Source organism: Anomalospiza imberbis, chromosome 5, assembly GCF_031753505.1.
Source record: "Anomalospiza imberbis isolate Cuckoo-Finch-1a 21T00152 chromosome 5, ASM3175350v1, whole genome shotgun sequence".
Lineage (NCBI taxonomy): Eukaryota > Metazoa > Chordata > Aves > Passeriformes > Viduidae > Anomalospiza > Anomalospiza imberbis.
In genome coordinates, this window is record NC_089685.1 from 41192845 (window position 1) to 41213286 (window position 20442).

The window sequence follows — 20442 nt, forward strand, 5'->3', positions numbered from 1 at the left end:
CCAGAGACACACATTTTGGTGTTTTTGAGTTTGTGCATTTGACCGTAAAAACATGCACAAGTGAAATCAGTTTTTTTTTTTTTTAAATAAAAAACACCTCTCTATCCTTCAAAATCTTACACCATGATTTTCTACAATGTTTCAGTTTTACTCCCTACATAGCTGTCCACACATCCATTTCTAACAAAATTTGTTTCTTTTGTCCTCCTCTTTCACAGCCTCTCTTTGCTTACAGTCACACATTGTTCTTTACTATACTGACCATGTAGGGGAGCATGAGTCAGTTCCAGGTATCTGTATTTTAAATCTTATAATAGCTGTTAAGATTCTAAGTGATAAGTCTGAACCTATTCCTAGATCAAAAAGTATAATTTTATGTATTTATAGGCTTATCACCTCATCATCCTTGATCATCCTACCATCAAGCTTATGAATTGCCACTCATATTCAAATTTTCAAAGAATGATCAACCAGAATGAGATAGGCATAAAAACAAAGGCATATCGACACAGAGTAATTTTTAGGTAACAGGAACTTCAGTATTTCTCATTAGTAAATCAAATTACTTTTCATCTCTTAAACAGTGTTGAGTGTCACTATCCTGTCAAAGCCAAAATAACACAATATAAAGTAGGGAATTTGGCAGTATTATAATGGACAGAAGGAAATATTAAGAAGGCAAGATAATGCAGGTATGAGGTGTGGCATGATTTTGATAAATGCCTTTAGAAGCCCACCAAATTACGCAAACTGAACATTCCTGCTCTGAAGTCTACCCATCGTATTAAATCCTTAGTGATAACAAAAAAAAAGAAAAACAAACAAACAAAAAAAAACCACAGATGCACTTTTTGAAAAGAATTTCTCAAGGAATCATAAAAACATATAGAATACTTTGAGTTGGAAGAGACCTTAAAAATCATGTAATTCTCACTACTTTACTGTGGACAGGGAAACCTTCCACTTGACCAGGTTGCTCATAGTCCCATCCATCCTGGCCTTGAGCACTTCCAGGATTAGGGCATCCAAAACTTCTCTGGGAAACCTGTTCCAGTGTCTTACTGTAAAGAATATAACTTTAGCATAATTTTTTTTTCTCAAGGGTTTTCAATCTAGTCCTAAGTCACTTGCTAGAAGCAGGTATTTTCTGTTACAATAAAAGCAATTTTGACTTCCTAATTATATTTTCTGACATGTTAACTAGTCAGTATTATAATAGTCATAGAATAATTAATTTTAATGGTATTACTGATTTAGGATTATCAAAACCAAATAAAATCTGTAACTCAGATATTTCTCCAATGTACTCATTTCTGTTCCTCTGCTTGTTTATCTCTTCTGAAATGTCCAGTCTTTTTTTACCTACATCTGTCACTACCATTTCTGTGCATACAAGGTTTAATGTGGTTAAGAGAAAATATCCCTCACAGGTACCTTATCTGTTTTGGTTACTTCTCCAGGTCTGATTTCAAATATTAAATTGTGCAAAAATGTTTCTGGAACCTGCAACATTTTTAATTATGGTATCAATACCAATTGCTTTATTTTTTATTAATGATGTAGTGATAAATTATTACACAGCAACAGTTTCATATTTTCAAAAAATATGCAGAAACTTATTACTAGAATCTCATTTGTTCTTAACTGTTCCTTTTTGGAAAGCCACTTTCCCAATCACATTTTCTTAAAAAATGAAAGATCAGCTATTGCCAGTGAGAACTGGTGGATATGCAACATATACAATAATTTCCAGCATGAATTGTATTCAATTATAGGAAAGCAGCAAACTGTAGCAGAAACACCCTACATCTCTTGCAAATACTGATAGTTCTATTGACTTTCTAATGATAAATACTAGTATCAGGCCCAAATTAATACTCTGCTTTATACATTCTTTTTATACAGTATTCCAAGAAGAACAATCAATGATAGATATTGTTTCAGAAGTTAAAATGCAGCAGAAAAGGAACTAGGAAAGCATTATTGACTGTATTTCTTTAACAGTGTACCAGTTTCAGAGATGTATGGTTAGCTTGTGTGGGAAATGGAAGCACTTTACAAGTCTCATATGTGGCCTTATCCCTCATTCTGACCTGAGTTCCATGACAGGAGAAGATTTAATTTTGCATTGCTTCTCACATTTCAGTGGTAAGGAAGGCCAAGCTTTGATTCTAATGGGATGTTCAACCTTTGCCCAGGCACCGAGTGAAGACCCCAGCCACCACCAGTGCCTGTGCATATGCTCACCAGCAGTGGCTTCATGGTATATTAAGGATCAAACCGATGAGAAGTTTAGAGACTGGAGCCTAAGTCCTTGTATAGCTCAGCTAGGTATGGTGGGACTCAGAGCAGAAGAGAAAAAGTGGAAGAAAGCAGAAGCGTGCAAGGGGACATAAGATTGTGAGAAATTCACCTTAAAAAAAATAAAGAAGATGTCTTTGCTACTGTTTTTTGTTTGAAGACTGCATATCATAGGTGCCAACATAAACAAACAAATTTTAAGACTAAAGATAAATGAAGTCTGGATATATTTTTTATCTTACCAAAAGACATTATTAATAAATAAAGGAATGAAGAAATGAAATCAGTATGTTATGTCAAATGCAATTACAAACTTGATTTTTTAAACCGCAAAAGCCTCAATATAATATGATAAAGAAAACCTAAAAGGTATTATGACTTCTTTGTTAGGCTGTTATAGAAATAAAATATGCCTCTCTCTGATAATCTTTCTCTATTATAGGAATCCACCTTGGTATTTTATGGCAGAATAGAATTTTCTTTTGGAAAGGAAATATTAAGAAGCACATCATTCAAAGGAGAAATTATGGCGAATTCTAAAATAACATACAATAGCTTCACTGATTTGCAGTTATTTAAAAAAAACAACCCTTGAACTTTAGTTATTGCAAATCTGGGGCAGTTATATTTGCTGGTTTTAAAATTAAATTCACACTCCCAAATTTCCCATGGAAGAACCAATATTTAGAATAATGTTTTTGAGTGTCAGGGAAATGATGAAATCCTAGGTTTTGAGGATTCTCTTCAGCACTTTTAGTTGGAGAGTTCATGTTTACATATTCCAGATACTTCAAAGCTTTAAACTTAAATTTTCTTTTCAGTTTGTTTCTACTGCCAGAGTACATTACAAATAGGTAACATCACAGAGTAATACTGCAAAATCTGCACATTACTGTGAGGTCTATTGAGAAGAATGTGAAAGGCTTAGTTTTTTTCAGATGCTTATTTCAGCACTTCTATATCATATTACATTCTATTCACAAAGGGAATTTTGAAATTAACGTAGTTCTGCAGATTGAAACTTCACCACTTAGATGACTAGTGGTTGCACAGTCGCACCAAACAACTTACTGTATTTGTTATATTGAGTCTTTGAAATAAGTTGTCTTCACTGAATCTTGACCATGCTAATTTTGGCTCTATTTTCAAGTCTGACTTTTAAGATTCTGAAGTTCTACACCCATAATACATGGGCTAAATCATCTTCACTAAATAGTTATTTTTCTGCATTGAGAACTTGTGCAATAATGGTTAAAAATCAAAATTATAAACAAGAAATAATCAATCATGCAAAAGGCATGCTGTCTTTGACACTTTCAGCTCTTACGAATACTCATATATGCCAGTATAAGCACACACTTCTGGTAGTTTTAGTTTGGAAGAAATTTAGGAAAATATTACTCTTTTTAATAATAATAATAAAAAACCCCAAACTAATTTGGTACCATTTGGGCCACAAAAAACTCTCATTTTCTTTCACTGACAGTGGCTTTGTCACTGCTATTTGCTGAAGCATGTGCACATACTTGCCACAAAATCATTTTAACATTTCCTTGTCCATCTATGTTACCTTTTAAATGAATATAACCACAAAAATCCCCTTAAAACACTCATGTTTTGCTCCCTGCTCCTTCCATTAGTTTTTGGAGTGACATAAAATTTAGGACAAATATAGGATTTTTCTTTACTTTGAACCAGAGTCACTTTACTCTCAAAGCCAATGTTCACAGTACTGTGCGACTCCTAGAAATACTAAGGGAAGTTCCTAACTAATAAGAGTTTGAACATTCTTTATATGGTTTGGATTACAGACACATTAACTGAAAGACAATTGAAGGAGTCTTACCATAACCAAGATCTTAATTTTATTCAAATGTAGAAGCAAACTGTTACTTCATTTTTCAGATATTGTTACAGAATTGGAGACTGTTTCCCATTAACACACTGTCTAAAATTCCATGTAAAGAGGCATTCACAGTTTTATCTTTCCTGAGAAGCACTGGACTAATAGTATAAAAATGACAATTTTGCATACATTTGTGAGGGGATTGTGAGTCAGTCACAAGCTTGAAATGAGCACTTTCATCCTACTACCTCTTTTTTTCTTCATTTAAGTTTGACAATAGGTAGCAAAAGGTTTGTAAATTAGGTTTTATCAAAGCACAAAAAATAAGATATTGAAGAAAATAAATTAAATAAAATATCTGATAAGCAATTGCAACCATTCCAATGGTTTGTTGGAGGAAATGCCATCCTCTGGATTCTTTCTTTCCATTTCAGAAACTTTCTTTGATTTACAGAGAAATAAGTTTCCTTGTCCCTCCTGTAAATCTCAAATAAAGTTTCTTGTGCCTGTGACTTTCTAGCTGAAAAACTACTCTGCTCCTTTCAGCAATCTCCCACCTATTTTGGTTTTAAAGGCTTTCTTCCTGTTCTCTCTGTTTCACATACTACTCCAGAAGTTCTCCTGAATTAAGTGTTGTGAATTCTCAGGGAAGGGGAACTTTTCCCTCTAAGAAAAATTGCTCCTCTTTAAAGTGGAATCAGTGACAATAGCACAGTCAGGGAACATTCCTCTCTGCTACTTGGCTACATCCTTTTAACCAAAAAAGCACGTATACAAGAAACTGAATGAGCAAGCTAGGCAGCTAGACCATCTGCTAGCATCGAAGAATAATTGATTACATGCCATTTTACTTTCTTTAATTAAGTATTTACGTTTTGGGACATTGAATGAGCAGAAATCATTCAAGATGCTTCAAACCTTAAGTGCTACTATCATTGCCAGTCTGCTAAGAACAGAGCCCTTATGTAAAATTCTATGTTGTAGACTTGGCTATAGACTTAATTGAAACATAAAAATGCAACAGATCTGGGTAACACTTGTAGAATTATTGTAGGCTGAAGGAATGTATTATTTTTCTTTTACCTTGATCAGGCCCTGGATTCATTGTAGACTCTTTCTTATACTGTAACATGCAGTTAATTAATGAAAAATAAATTTGTGAATTATGTTAGCACTTAAAAGCTCTGGAGGAGTCCAAAAGTTATCCATCAACAAAACCAAAAGGTTTACTGACATGCTGTCCATTAAAATCTTAGTATTTGCTTAAAATAATGAAATTCCTATTATTGATGCAACTAGGAAAAATGTTGTGCAAATAATAACAATTTAGGCATAATATTAATGCTGGATTCTCATTTTCTCAAAAATTTCAGTAATGATAATAAAAAAACCTATTGTGAAATGAGGAGTTGATAATTTAAATTCAGATGACTAAGGTGTATACAAATTAATAGAAGTCATTTGGGGAAGAAAATCTCTTCTAATTTTTATAGATATTAGCAACAAGGAAGATGAGGGAAAATGAAGGCTCACCATCATCTCTGCTGATTAGAGAAGGAGAACTGGTGACAAAGAGCACCAGTCTTTGACACCAGGGAAGGGTCAAGGAATCCTATGCATTTTTCACTTTTGTCTTCGCTTGTTATATATGCTTTCAGTGATTACTGGCCAATAATAGAGGCAAAGCTTTTTAACTTCTTCATTAATGACATAGATGATTTTTAAAAACTGTGCAGAGTGTCAAGAATGCATGAGATGGGTGCACTGCCTTACAAAGGGACCACTGAAGCACCTCAAAGCCAGAAGAAATATGCACATCAGAACATCAGGAAGTTTCACAAAGGAAAATACCAATGACCTGTGACTGGGAAAGAACAGCATCAGGCCTAATACACACTGGTGGTTAACTGGGTAAGAATTGGCTTTGCAGAGAAGGTCCTGGAGGTACTGGTGAACAAGCTGACCATGAAATACCAATGTGGCCTTGCAGCAAAGAAGTCCAAGAGCACCCTGGAATGCATTATTAAGAATCCTGCCACCAGGTTAAGTGATCCTTTTCCCCTCCACAACCCTGATGAGACACATCTGGAGCATCCTATTCTGGATTCCCCAGTTCAGGAGAGACATGGACTTACTAGAGCAAGCCCATAGAGATAAATAACATAATTAAGGCTTTGAAGAATCTTTCATATAAAGAGAGTCTGAGGCTTGGGTCTTTTCAGCTTGGAGAAGAGAGGTCATCTTATCCGTGTTCAAGAGAGCTGTGAAGAAAGCAGAGCAAGGCTCTTTTTGGTGTTATTTAGTGATGGGACAAGAGGCAAATACAAGAAATACAAGAAATTCCTCTGAAACATAATAAAGATATTTTCATTACGAGGGTGATCAAACACAGAAAATTTGCCATTTCTTTTGTGGGATCCCCGTCCCTAGAGATGATCAAAACCCATCTGGACACAGACCTCCTTAACATACACTAGCTGGCCATGCTTTGAGTACATGAGTTGGAGCAGATGATCTGCAGATATCCTTGCCAACCTCAGCCATTGTGCAGTTCCACAACATTGCTTCTTTGTATTTATGCTCTTTTAAAACTCTATACATGCTCAAATGATTTTATTACACAGACTCCCAGGTTTATAGATTAATTTAGGGAGGAAGGATACAAAAATGACATTTGACTTCCATTTTTTTCTTAAGTCATTGAGTTATAAGAAACAACTTAACTGAACAGATAAAAGAATCAAAATATATTTGCTATTTGAAAAAAATGTTTCTGAAGCATTTTACTTCTTTCAGAAAATCTCTCATACAAAATACAGTGTTATTTAACTAAAGAAATGGGTACCAAGACCCTTGGTACCTTTTAACAATGTGTAATATAAAATATATATAAAATAAAGTGAGATTTTTTTTTATTTTTACATCTTAAATAAAAAGCAAACTCACAACACAGCTTTAAAAACACAATCTTGCCATGATTGATAGTATTTAGTATTTTTCATATATTACTGTTTGATTGGCCATTATAAAGATTTGGGTTGTAGCGAGGCTGCAAGATTGCTGTATCTCAAAGCTCAGCTTTAATTTCAATTGTAGATCATTTCACATAGCTGTAGCTTAGTGAAGTAATTTTGCCAAAGATCACTTGAAATAACATATAGGATTGTCTTCTGCTTTATTTCAAGCACTGTTTTTCTCCCATTTATATGGACAGCCTAAGAAATAAATTGCTCCTGACAAATGTAATGGCTTTGCCTTTTTTTTTCTGTATTATTCACCTTGGTTTTGTTTCTCTGTAGCACCAGAGCTTATGCCCTGGTGAGTGCCTAAAGCTGATAAGTAGGAGTTGCCTTGAGTAAGCAAAACAATTAAGCCCCTGATCAAGTAATGAATTTTCTGTCAATCACTCTTTGATACTGTGGGTGACACCTGCCTGACACTGTCAGTTCTGGTTGACATGAGTCTCATGTTAACATAAATCTCTTGACTCAATGATCAGATACAAAGCTATGAGTCCATCAATTCCTACACACAAAAATATTTTTTCTGCTTCAGCATGATTGTTAGCATGTCTATGCTAATTACTTGGGAAGAGAAGTTGTCATTCACTGTACTAAAATATTAGTAGAAAGCCAGATCCTGTATTCTGATGGCTTTTGAGGAAAATAGCAACTGTTCAAGACACTACTTAAACCTACTCTTGGTAAAACTAAGTATTCATAATCTCCAACATCTTTTTTGGTGAAAAAATTCTACCCCGTTATGTAGGGAATATTTCTAGGGAATTTCATTATATGAAATATGTTTCCATTTAATTTTCTGGCAAAACACTTTTCACATTTGCCTAAATGAGCAGCATGAATTTCCTCATGGACAAATTTTTGTTTGTTTTACATTTCTGACCTGCTAAATTATGTCATATCAAATATGGCAAATTACAGGATGTCACATCATGTTACATAGTTTACATTATAAGTCAATTCAACTTGACACGGTATGACCAAATAATGCAATATATCAGTTCTATAAGCACATTCTTTAAGTAATGAGATAACATTTCAGCACACAAACCAGGGCACCTATTTAGTATTAAATATCCATCATCTGCTTCAACAGCAGAGTGTGGAGCAATTTGATCTACTGAAAGGAGATATTTTTGTTCTTTCTGCTGCTAATTGATTAAACAGTACTGTGCGAGCATTCTGTCCATATTGTAAAAACTAATTTCATTAAAACACTCACTCTACATGTCAACACTCTGGGAACAGTACATATTTGAGTTGATAAATTATGTGCTATTGAAACATAGAGCTTGAGTTTTAAGCAGCACTAGTCTTCATTAAAACCATGACTGAAGCTCGTGTTTCAGTAACCAAGCTTCTATTGAATGTTAAATATTTGTGCAGGACTGTGGTATGAACAAAGTGTTTTCAGGGTTAAAAACATAAGATAATTTTTTCTCAGTAAAGATATGCCAGCCAATTGTAGTAGAAATCTGTATAACATATCTGGCAGGAGTGACCAGACTACTACTCCCTGTATCCAAACAGTAAACACTAAGCAAGATGCCAGTCACATTTACATTGCCTCACCATTCATGTTCTAAGGATTCACCTGGACGGCAAGAGCCCAATAACAACATTGCATCATTAAGGAGGTGCAATATATGTTTACAGTAAGATTTCCATGCAAAACACAGGTACTTTCACTTGGTTTAGTAACAGGGAGGAATTTGAGCTGTGATGTGGGACTCCATATGAATTTGAAAGGTAACCTACTCAATTTCTGGAGAGTGACCAAACTAACCTCCATGCTACTGAAATGAAGTTTCTCCTGGTTGCATTGTACTACACTAAAAATGGAAGTTGTTTCTGTCGATGAACCCTTGCACTCAACAGGAGAAACCCTTACAAAGGTCAAAGGGCTTTTAGTCAATGTCCCCTTAAAACATCTGGTATAGTGAAAGGAAAAGAGTGAAGAACAGACAGAAGGCTAATAAAGCAGCCTGTTTCCAAAGCTATCATCCCACAGGTTTCTCCAATTATATGGCTTAGACGGGAAGGAAAAATATTTCTGAAAGGAACTTTTTCTGATATTTTCAGTTTAGTTAGCCATGTACCCATCTGTATATCGCTTTCTGCCATATTGATAAGAGAAGCAATGTCAGGAGAAAATTTTGAGAGGCAGAAGGCTGCCTAACCCAGCATCTCAGACATGATGTTGCTGGCTGAATTATGATTCAATGAAGAAATGGGGGTATATGGAGGAGAAAGGAAAACAGACAAGTGTTACATGAAACAGACCAATTAGAATTTCAGCAATTTTGCACTAAAAGGTATAGATACTTCTACATGTAAGAAATAATTTCATCCTGTCCTTTGCAAAAAAGGGGTTCTAGGGAAAAAGCAAACTTTTTTATCCAGAAAATTATCTTTGGATCTTAGTCTTGACTCCCAAATATGTACATTGAAATATATTTCCACTTTTCAGAAGAATCATTATTCAGGCAAATAGGTATAATTTGTATTTTACAAAATAGTCTGTTTAAACTTTTCTGTAAATCATACTAGAAATCTCTGAAAAGTAAAAGTCTTTTAACAGTCTATTATATAAAACAGTTACTTCAGTCTAAGTATACTAATCAGAACACAGCTAACCAGTATTTTAATTGCTATGTAGAGTGTCTTATGTTTCAGGTAGGTTCTTTAATGTTTATATGTAAAGTTTATAGAAAAAAAGAGGTTTGTGTAGTTTTATATGTAAGATTGTTGTGGATCTTAAAATTAATTTTCAAAAGAAATTAAAATGTTCCATTTACATTTCAAAGTCCCAAGATACTATTTTTCGTTATCATTCGTGCCTATCTATCTATCACAAACATACACAGAAAAAATCCTTGCCATCTAGCATTAGAAGCAAATCTATTTTGGTCACCCATTTTTGTTTGTTTCCTTTTTAAATAAGAATGGAGTCTTTGTTGAAGTAAGAAGGCAGAAAATACAAACTAACAGCTTATAAAAGATGTGTCATCCTTTGTCATAGATACTAAAAATAATGCACTTTAAAATAAATTTAGAGTCATAGTACCGAACACCAATTTACCATACCAATCCTGTATGGTAAATTTGTAATATGTTCTCTAAAAAGTGTAACAATTTTTTTGGATTAATAGTTCAATGACAAAGAATAAACTTTCAGGTTGTTAGGTTACTTCAACTTGGCATGATGTACTGGTAAATTTATGCTTTTCTATTTCTTTGCCAAACAGATTTTCACTTTACGAGGAAGTAATGCTTTATATTGCATACAACTAAATCTAAATTAATAACAAACAAACAACAAAAAATTCTACAAAACTGAAAACTAAAACCCTTTTTAAAGCTTTTCAAAGCATCTGTATGAGCCCTTGTGTATGTTTTACTGGGATAAAATGAGTATAATTTGAAACTGAAAATTTGGACATGCACTACTGGCACTGAACCAAGGGTGTTTACTTGCAGATTTTGTATCTGTGACTGGGAATGGGTTGTGCAGTCTTGAGATTCTGATTGACAACACTGAAAAATCTAAATCCTCATTACAAAGCAGGTAGAGAATCTACATGAAATCTCAAAACAGGAATCTCTGGCTATGGAGCAAAGCTAATATAAATAAGATCTAGTGCTAATGAACATCTTTTTGGAATACTCACAAGAAAAGATACACTCTGTCACTTTAACATGCCTAGGGCTGGTAAGTTTCAAGCTATTACAAATAAATAGTTTGCCTTTATATATTCATAAAAATACTGGATTGGAAAAGATAACCTGCACATTTTATTCAGGAGAATAGTCAGTTACCTGCATGGAACTGTGGATTAAGTTTTTCGGCATTTTTTAAATTTTTTCCTGGGCACTGACTTTGTCTACTGATTTAGCAATACAGAATTTCTTTTTCATATTAATTTCTAGGAAAGAATTAATAGGTTTCATCTGCATGTACTTACAAGACTGCTATTGCATACAGAGAAGTATTTCTCCAAAATGACCTGGAAGTTTGCCATTCTTATACCATTAGAGATACTTTTTGCAGTACTTTTATTTTGAATAAATGCACCACATCCAGTAAGTGATCTTTATTGTCTCAAAATGTAATTGCTTGCTCTTTATGTTTCAATCCATACACCCTGGCATTTTTCTCTACCAAGATTTTTATGAAACAATGCACTATAGTGAATGTTGCCATGTGTTCAGTATTTCTGCTCACATGTTTTTCTGGGGTTTCTATCCATTTCTTGTTCTATGCTCCCTCATTTCATTAGTAGAGATGCTTTCAGTATGGAATTTGAACTCTTTCTGTTAACGTAAACATCTACTAATATTTACACAAAATCAGTGTGAGAAAATATGTCAGTTTTATGTTTATATATCCAGGTAATTTCAATTTTAAGTAAGAATTTTTCTTTCATTTATGTTTTTTAGTCTTTTTAATTTTTAAAATTTTTCTTTAATAATAATAAACTAAATGAAACAACTAAGAGAATTATATGTATTTATATCTTATAAAGTTCTGCTTGGTATCTTCATAGTGGTGAATGGTGTTACATCAGGTTGGCAGATGGTCACTAGTGAAGTTTCACATGGCTCAGTTTAGGGTGAGTCCTGTTTAATGTCTTTTATCATTACCCCTCAGACTCCCTTATTGCAAAGCAGACGAAGCCAAAGTCCACAGCTGCTGCTCGCAAGACATTCCCTCCAGCCGCTTCGTCAATGTCCTCTAGAGGCATTGAAGGACTCTCACTCCTCAAATTGTGGGGCCCAGAGCTGCACACAGTGCTCAAAGTGAGGCTGCACTGAGTGCAGTGAGATAATCATCTCTTTTTCTCAGCTGGTCATGCAGTGTTTGGTGAACCCTAGAACGCATTTTGTCCTCTGGGCTGCGAAGGACCACTACTGACACATGTAGAGCCTGCTGCTGAGCAGCACCCTCATATCCTTTCCTGCAGGGCTGCTGTCCAGCCACTCCTCTCGCAATTTATATTAGAGACAGGCAATACTCTGTCCCAGGTGCAGAATCACAGAAACAGGAATTTTAGACTTGTTAATATTCATGCTAATATTAATAGCTCAGTGCTCTAATCTATCTAGATTACTAATATTTAGATAGCAATATCTAGCAAGACCAAGTCCTCAGCACCTCCCAGTTTGGTATCATCAGAAAACTTGCTAATAGTATATTAATCTTCTGCTTGTATATTGTTGAAAAATATATCAAATAGAACCATCGCTAGAACTAAACCCTGAGGAGCACTGCTGGTGATCACTTGTGACATCATATTTGTGCAGAGTACCTAGAGTCATTAACTTAAGTCAAAAGAAAGGGAACAAACAGCTTGATTTTCTGACTGAAATCCTAGTTCTAAATTTCTTAATTTTTAAAATTTATTTAAGAAAATGAATTAAATAATGTGACCTGGGGTCCTCAAAACAGTTTGAGATCTATATATAAAGAAAGCAAATTTTATAGCCTTTTTAAGCAATGTATTATTTTACTCAACAAGGGAAGTGCAAAGTTATGTATCCAGGGAAGAGCAACCCATGCAACAATATATGCCAGGAGACACACAGCAGGAAAGTAGCTTGGTAGAAAAATACCAGGGGTCTTGATGAACACTGAATTAATCATGAACCAGTAATGTGCCTTTGCCATGAAGGAGGCTCCCACCCTGCATGAGGCCAAGCATTGTCAGCACATGGAGATAGGTAATACCTGTAAATAGGTAATACTCAGCACTGATGAGGCTACATCTGGAATACTGTGTCCAGTTCCAGGCTCCCCAGAACAAAAGAGATGCTGACAACTTGGAGACCATTCAGTGAAGAGCTGCAAAGATGATGAAGGGATTGGACCATTTATTCTATGAAAAAATTCTGAGAGAAATGGGACTGTTCAGCTTATTTGCACCAGTATGTAGTGAAGTGCTTTTATAAAACTGATCAGATCTGGGGTTTGCTCCACTAGATCAGGTAAACTGTACAGATCTTTACAGTTCTTAATGATCCTTATTGACTCATCAGTTTGACTACTGTTGCAGCAGGTATTTTGATGGCAAGGGAAGTGTCAGAGCTCTAGATGATTTCAACCTCCCTATCTGGCTGCCAGTCTGCTTTTCCCCAAGGAGGAACACACCAGAGAAATAATTTATTTTCTGAAAGCGAGCACAGCTCTCGTTTTTCCTCCACTGACACACTGACAGGAGGTAGGGGAGACATGCAAAGAGTGCAAGGCAGTTTTAAGGTGAGGTTAAATTTCATAGTGTGGATATTCTCAGTTCAGTCAGAGAGAAAAAGAGAGGGTTTTCTAACCAGGCGAGAGACTGGGAGACGGTTGGGAAAGAATGTAAATAATTCTCTAATCTATTTTGTTATTCACATTGTTTATAGATAGGTTCTGCCACCGTGCATCATTCACTGCACACCAATGGTGTGAGATGTTTATACTCTAAGACTAATGGAATTGGTCCACACGATGTTCTCTATATATAGAGCAGTGCATTTGAAATAAATTAGAGTTCATTCTCTAGCCTTTGACTTGGAGTCTTCTTGTTACTGTCCTGCTGTACGGCGACATCATAGCTGTTGTAATTTCACAGTTTAGTGCTGCAAAAAAAGGAGGAAATTCCTCCTTCCATTTCATTACTCTGACAGCCTCAGTCTCCCTCATATTTTGATGCTGTGATTCAGGCCTCAGATTCATCAGATCCTTAGATAACGCGATTCACATTACAAAGCTATTAAAAACCTATTAATTTTTTTCTACAAAGCTTGTTTTTCATCAGACTTATTCTTACTGGCTGATGGAGGGGCTTGGCAAGCTTCAGAGTCGAAGCCTTTCCAGAAGAGGAAAGGCCTAGCATAACATTCCTTTTGGTGTTGGCAAGATGTTGAAGTGGCTGCTGTTGCATCATACTGAAGCACAAAGTCATTTCCTATAAGGAGCAATAGTAAAGCATACCATATGATAGTTAACATAGATTATAGCATAGGAGGGTGAGAATCAACTGCTGAGTGTGAAAGGTCATTTATGGGAGTGATATTTCAGTAATTTCAAAGTGCTAAAAATCATTCCTAAATTCCAGAGACTGTGCTACATTATTCACAACGGTTCTATTAATGTCCTTGAGAGTACAGAACACAGAAAACAGAACAAAATATTTTTGTTAGTGTCCTAAATGTTTTGTGAATATTTTTTTCCTTCTTGTTGTTTGGCTTTTTGGGTTGTTTTTTTTTTTTTTTTATTTTGTCCATTTTATCCAGTCTCTATTCTTCATGACTTTGCAAGCAGAGGATAGATAAAATATTAACCTCTTTCATTCCTATACTGTATGTGAACAAACAGCTAGGGAAAGCCAACTGGTCCCTCTATTTCTTCAAAAATAGTAGTCATAAAAAGTAAAACCTCTTAAATTTGAGTTTCTCTAACTTTTGTCATGTAATATCAGAAAAGTTCAACCTGAAAAATGAAAGTTGATGTAATAGGATTAGAGGAGATACTGGAGAAAGGAGGTTAAATCCTCACTAGAGACAGTTACCAACTCCTCCTTTTTTAATAGTGTAATTTCTTTTTACAGAGAACTCTTCTATCCTTCCAGATAATGTTTGACACATTTAAAAACACAAATTAGAAATGCTTCTTGTTTCACATAAAAAAATTTGCAAAATTACCAATCTTTTTTAAAGTTAATTGCTGCTCCAAAATAGTGAAATAAGAACCTGAAAAGTGTTTCAATAGAAGTTTTTGTGATGACAACACACCTCAGAAGTGTCCCTCAAACAATATCCATATGAAATACACATTTCTTCCACTTAAAATAATGAAAGTTTCAGGCATCAAAGGCAATAAGAAGTAATCAAGGAATTCTTTTCAGTTTTTTGAAATATAATTTTTTCATCTGCCTTCACTTCTGATTAAGTTTTCAAAATTTGAGAAGCTATGTACTGTTGAAAAATTTCGCCAGTCTTCAGCAGCAGCTGGAAAAGCAAAGCATAAGGAGTTTTATGTGCAAATAAATAATGTACCTTTCAAAGCCTTACTAACAGACACAATTTAAGATAGAAACTTCATGCTGATGGATGTTAAGGGGCAACTGGAATACTTAAACATACGGAATCTGATTCCACTCATTTATTCCATTGCCTTCAATGTAGTGATTTCCAGAAGAGAAAGAGGCAAACTGGATATTAAATTACATTCAGAACAAGATCTATCACTATAATTTCCTCAGTAATGTTATTTATCTCTCTATGTCATACAGTAATTGTAATGACAGCATTAAGTTAGAAAAGCAATATTGAATCTCCCTGAACAAACCAAATTTTAATTGCATCTGAAAATACATACTACAGAAAATTCTGCATATTTATTGACAAGAAGAAGAGACCAGCCCAGGATATTTCAGAATAACTTCTATGCTTAGCAATACATAAAAGAAAGAAGAAGTATAATAAACGATTAAATATATTCTCACGTTTTTAGTTGTATTTACTTTCTACTGCATAGCATGGTGGAACAAGATTCAAATTTACAGTAAAAAGTTTATTTAACATTATCTTTGAACCATATTTTTACAGATTTTCTTGCTCTAAAATGTGGGTTTTTCAGAATGGTAATAGGGGTAGTTATTACAGATTTTCAAATCTCTTTCACAGCATTTAGTTGGTGCAGAGTGAGTGGGGGACGCAAACAGAAAACCCCAAATCTTTACAAGAGTTTCAAAACAAAATGCTTTACTTAAAATATGTCAAACTGAGATAATCATAGAACAAGAGAATTAATGTCCACTTTTGTAAAATTAACTTAAAAATGCATAATTTGAAAGATATTACCCTTAAGGCAAAATTAATTCATTTAATCACAGACTTGTCAATATTTTTGCGAGGCATGCCCCTTTCAACAGGAATACCATCTGCTTTACACTTTGTCTGTTAGGACAATATAAGTCACTAAAACTGTGTTATTATTTGATCTGAATTTTCTTTAGAGATAGAGACAAAGTAAAGAAGGAGTAGTGAATTCAAGTGCTTATTTATCTTTTTTTAAAAGTTATTAGGATATGAACATATATATCAGCTCAGTCAAATGTTAATGTTTACTAAAATTTCTTATATTTTTCATAACTAAAATAATGGGCTAAAAGATACTACACAAAATTTGTGTGAGGCCTTGGACTTGTCCCTGTAGCTAGGCAAGGTATCCCACAATTTAAGAAGCTGGATCACACTTTGAGAGCATTCCAACCAAAAGAAGACAACTTGTTAAATGTGAACTAGCTTTGTATCTTCTTTCCACCACTATTTCTTGAATTTCTTTACAATAATCAGACACAATTCTCAGAGAAAACCATCTTTTCACTCTTGTTCACTCAAAATTGTGAAATTATGTGTGTGAAAATACAGATTTTCTGTATGTCATTTGACCTACTTAAATCTTAGGAGAATTAATATGTAATTGAATGTGCTGTCTAGTGAATGACCTGTGTAAATGATACATATGAAACAAAATAATTGATTTAATAAATGCTTAAACATCAACAAATCAGTCCTAGAACCTAGAAAAACATACAAAGGGAGCAAATAAATCAGGTCACAGCACATCCTGATCTTGGAAATACCCAGGTTTTGCCTGAGAAGTTTCATTTTATCATTATCCATGCTCCTAGGTCTTCCTTCTTCTAAGCACTTTTGCCACAAATTACCTGCTAGAGTTCAAAGAACAGATGATGTTAAAGAGCCATGAATAACTTTTTCCATAAAATGTTCCAAGAAATATTATTTTTATCCACTGCATAGAATTATGTATTATCACAGACATGTTGACAAATCTAAAATAAGAAGGAAGAAGAATGACACAAGTAAGAAGCTGCCTTTTTTAAATCAATTCAATGTAATATCTTTACCTTCTAGAGGCTCACTCTGGGAGAAGAACAAATTCTAAATTCAAACAGATGTTAAATAAACACAAGGGAAAACCAGGAGCATTGCATAAAAAGGTAAAAAAAATTCCTTTTGTTTCTATGATTTGTCTAGCACACAGCAGAACAGGAAGGAGTAGAACCTATGGTATCAAGGAGGGAATACAGTCAACACATAAGCAAAATTTTACTTCAGCCAAATTTGGCACAGAAGATAAACAGTGTTAGCTAAGGACTGCTGAAGAATGTAAATAAAATCAGTATATTTGTTACATTGCTGTAAATTCCTATGCATAAGTGTTTTTTTTTAATGAACCTGTTAATGTAGGAAAGAAGAAAGAACAGTAAACTAAAGGTGGAACAGGAATGTCAGTGGAACCAGGACAGGAAGAATACTACAGACTATAAATTTAACACCATAACAAACAAGTTGTGCTTCAGCTTTCTTCCTGGACTATTTTCATCCATTTATGCTATACCACATTTTGTAATACAGTTCTTTACAAAAATGGTCTAAAAGGATATCAGAAGGCAGTAGAAATATCCACCTGAAAATGGCATATGTGGATACCTCAGAATTCTCTGTCAAAGAATGGGAGAGAGCTATTACTGCACATCATGATTAAAAAAAAAAGAAAAAATAAAATACAATGCTAAGGTAAAAAATGAAACATAAAGCCATTAATTTTCATTCATTTTCTATTATTTAATATCATCCTCCCATTTAAATCTAGTTTTAGTGTGTTTTATCTTGCAGTGGAGAAAAGATCGAGATACTTTTGTGTTGCTCTTGGTTACTCCCCAGTCACATATATCAGAAACAATTGTATTTAAAAAGCTAATGGTTAAAGTAGCCAAACATTTAAAGGGAAACATAATTGAACCTGAAGAAGACAAAATGGAATGTGATCTGGAAAAGTTACTTTTTCATATGAGCAATATATAATAAGAAAAGGCTATATTATCCTCTAGGTTGCAACATTCATAAGTGATTGCACAAAATGCTGAAATATCCATGGATATCTAGAAGCATGTTATGATGCCTCTGTATATTTAAGTGAGAAGTTTGAAAGACTGAGGAAAACACAGCTATTGTGCACATTTCCTTTTAAAAATATCTTGATATGCTAGGACTCTCTAGGGAGAGCTTAATGGAAGCCTCTTTGCCTGAGTCTTTCTGAGGTCCATATGAAAGGGAATGCTTTAAGAGAGTTCATTGGAAAAAGAATAGAATCAACCTCTCTATTTTTTCTTCATCCTTTCCAAGGCACTAGGGGAAAGGAACTTCCAGGTATTGCTTACAGGAGCAACATGTAATACTGTAATTTTTTATTAATGCCTTGAACATAATATATTCCTTAAACGGAGGAAGATAAGCATACTAGAAAATGCTCTTGTCTCACATTTACTTCTTTTAACCAATATGGGCTTTTGAGACCTCCTTCATACCCCAGCTTTGTATCTATTTCTATCTTACTGCTTTCTTTCAGCAGTATATTCAGAAATATGACAAACATCTGTCTTGTGACTAAAAATCCAGTTCAGCAGATCCACTGCATTATCAAGTACACCACAGACAAGCTCATACATCATTTACTCTTGGTAGCATGACAGCAGCCCAGCCAGTGCACTGGGCAAGAAGCTACAGATAAGCATTTTTATTTTCTCAGGGCTTAAGCCCTGCTTAGCCCTGCACCTGCCAATTTGTGCTTAAGTCTCAGAGCTTGCACTCAGGTAGAGTGCCAACCTGGAAATGAAACAAGGCCAGGACTTTAACTTCAATGTGGCAGTGCTTTTTCCATCTCTGCAGCAACTCCCGCGCTTGGAAGAGTTCAAATATGTCTGGCTGCTTCTGCAATTTAGAGATCTTTCATTTTTAGGTCAGGCTGCCTCACAAGATACAGACATGCAGTAAGCAGTTCAGATTAGGAGGAACATGCTGTAGTTCATATAAACACAGAAGTTTAAAAGGCAAGAAATTCTTTACAGATTTTTTTTTTAAATCTCCTGTTATGGTATATAATCATTATGCTTTACTAAGAAGCTCCTGGAGTGTGGCAGTACAGATGCAACAACAGACTTCTGTCATATATCAGAGATTTTCAGAATGAAATATTGTAACTCCCCATGTGAAAGGTTAGATAATCATAGTAAACAAACAAGTATCTAACTCCAGAATTAATTTGTAGTACTTTAAGGGGAGTTCTGCATATATACAGGTTGGAAAATATTTTGCAAAATTAATACTCATCTATAACAAATTTAAAATCAGACATATGATTTTGCTATTGGTTATTTATTGTTTCAGAAAACAACATACTCTGGGCAGTCAGAATAAACTTGTGGCAATATTATATGCAGCACAATGGATTTTTTCTTTTTTGTTTAAAGGTTAGGGATTGGTTTTGCTCGGGGGGATTGCTGACAAAGCACTTGGCAGTAGGTACAACACATCTACAGTAAGTAGATCAGAATATTTTACCTGCAAACATACTGCAATAAAGTGCCATCATTCAATCAATAGAGACTACTTAGTTAACGTTTTTCTTAATGTATCTGGATTACCAGTTCATTAGATCATTACCTGATAAATAGTGTGGGTAATGAATTGAGAGAGTAACTACATACCTTCAGGAAGAACCTGCCCGATAACAATAATCCATTAGAAAAACTGGCAGTATCCTCTGATCTATTGCCCGCAAAGCTATGACTTGATGGAGAGTTTCATTCCCTCTGCTCAGCACTCCAGAAGAAAATCAGCACAATTTAAATATTTCTCAGGATGTGACAGCTCTCTAGATCCCTGGCTGCTTTCTTTTCCCAGGGGTTGACAATCTGGTGTTCCAGTGTGCATAGAGCAGTGAAGATGGATTGAAAAAGCTTGAGATAAATTAGGGATGGCTAAGTTAAAATTGTCTCTGCTCCCGAGTCTCTCATCTGCAGTCTGCAAGCCTATTTTGCTGTGAAAAAGCTAGATGGCAGGCTGCCTCAGTGAGTTCTTCTTAAGCGACAGGGAGCATTTTCAATGAAGAAAAATTCTCCCATTATCTAAGCTAATGTGACTGCAGCTAAATCTAGTCTTGAAAGTGTCTACTACAATGAAATTCATTCTCACTGCTGCTTTCTTTCAAGCCACAGGTGAGAAAGAAAAGGAAAGAAAAGAAGAAAAGAAAAGAACAGAAAAGAAAAGAAAAGAAAAGAAAAGAAAAGAAAAGAAAAGAACAGAAAAGAAAAGAAAAGAAAAGAAAAGAAAAGAAAAGAAAAGAAAAGAAAAGAAAGGAAAAGAAAAGAAAAGAAAAGAAACAAAAAAAACCCAAAAAACACCCCCCCCAAAAAAAAAACCCAA

General features: G+C 34.6%; 1 protein-coding gene across 1 annotated transcript in view; it reads right to left on the reverse strand.

The window, feature by feature from the left end:
* Window positions 1-20205, reverse strand: part of MGAT4C (MGAT4 family member C) — a 325047-nt gene extending 304842 nt beyond the window's left edge. The window contains exon 1 of the mRNA XM_068190335.1: window positions 19725-20205. The gene's annotated coding sequence lies outside the window, so the exon portion shown is untranslated. The remainder of the gene's footprint in view (window positions 1-19724) is intronic.
* Window positions 20206-20442: the final 237 nt, after the last annotated feature.